Source organism: Aplysia californica, unplaced genomic scaffold, assembly GCF_000002075.1.
Source record: "Aplysia californica isolate F4 #8 unplaced genomic scaffold, AplCal3.0 scaffold00178, whole genome shotgun sequence".
NCBI lineage: Eukaryota > Metazoa > Mollusca > Gastropoda > Aplysiida > Aplysiidae > Aplysia > Aplysia californica.
In genome coordinates, this window is record NW_004797448.1 from 502,853 (window position 1) to 504,290 (window position 1,438).

The 1,438-nt window shown below is 42.0% G+C and overlaps 1 protein-coding gene across 1 annotated transcript in view; it reads left to right on the plus strand.

The window, feature by feature from the left end:
• Window positions 1-1,438, plus strand: part of LOC118477683 (serine-aspartate repeat-containing protein I-like) — a 12,400-nt gene that overhangs the window by 861 nt on the left and 10,101 nt on the right. The gene's annotated exons all lie outside the window — the stretch shown is intronic.

Sequence of the window (1,438 nt, forward strand, 5' to 3'; positions counted from 1 at the left end):
CTCTCTCTCTCTCTCTCTCTCTCTCTCTCTCTCTCTCTCTCTCTCTCTCTCCCTTCCTCTCTCCCTAGCTCTCACTTAGAACCAATACTTCTCCACCGATGTTGCCTGACAGTGGCGACATTCAGAACGACATGAAGTTTTACACACAGGAATCGAACCGCAATCTTTTACGTACAGAGCTTAGCCCGTGATGAATACACCATAGGCGCTGCTGTAGCTGACTCGGATGAAATAAACATTTTTAAAAATTCCTACCAGTTTTCTAGATATAAGCTCAGTAGTGCGCTGAGGCAAAAATACGCTGATTAACTAGACAACCCATCCGTTTACCCAGCTATCATTACCGAGTGTCAGATTTGCGACATATTCAGCGACCATGGTTCTCAATTTATTCCTTTGACGGGGGTGTAATGTTTTTTAAACAAAGAAAACATTACAATGTCCTGATCTTTCCCCGTCGTCCGACTGTATGCTGTAGACTGTAAGCTCTCCAGGTAGGTTGCTCTGGGTCTACCTGCCTATGCCTCATTTACCTTCAATTTTTGCCAGTAAAAGCTAAATGTTCAGGGCCACATTCAACCACATTTCTGTTGCTCCTATTTTATTTTCCCTGTCTTTAGTGATTGTCCAGCATTCACGACCACAAATGGTCTTTCGGAACTTTCCTTTTGGTTGTTATTGAGATATTTCTCACTCATACCCAGTATTTCGTTTCTCAGAACTACAAAGTTCTATCTGCTCAGAACATAGGTTTGAGAAATTTGACGTCTAACCTTTTGAGTTTCACAACATGTCAAGCTTTTTCGAATGCAATTATTTGAATATCTTGATAACGATTCCGAATAATCTTACGATTTTGATAGAGCAGATATAACATTTAGTTTCTGACCTCATGGTCTTGGTAACTCAAAACGGCCATAAAATGTCCAATATAATTTTGTAATTCTGAGGTAACGATTTCTTAGTCGGAGTGCTGTGAGCTCAGTTGGTAGCGGGCCGGGCTATGATGCAAGTGCCTCTGGTTCGGAACCTTGATGGGGATTACACGAACTTGGATTTAAGGAACTTTCAAGGCTTTTGTCACACACACACGCACGTCCGTGTCCTATCAAAGATGGACGTTAGGTTCGAGTGTCACTTCAATAGTTTTAAAGTTTTGAAGTGTTGAAAGGAGCGTGAATACGTAACTACTCATTTGTGCACAAGTGGAAATTGAAAAAGCGTGGGCATCATGGAAACAGCTAGAAAAGGATGCTCAGGACAGGCTTCGCTGGAGTAAAGTTGTTGATGGCCTGTGCTTCACTGGGAGTAAAAAAGGGCAAGAGAGAGACTCATTTGAGCAGATGTCAAAATCAGTTGATAGTGAACTTTATTAATCTGGAAAGCTCGTCCATGGAAGCAGCGTAACGAACGCTATTTCAAAAACAGACGTGACCCC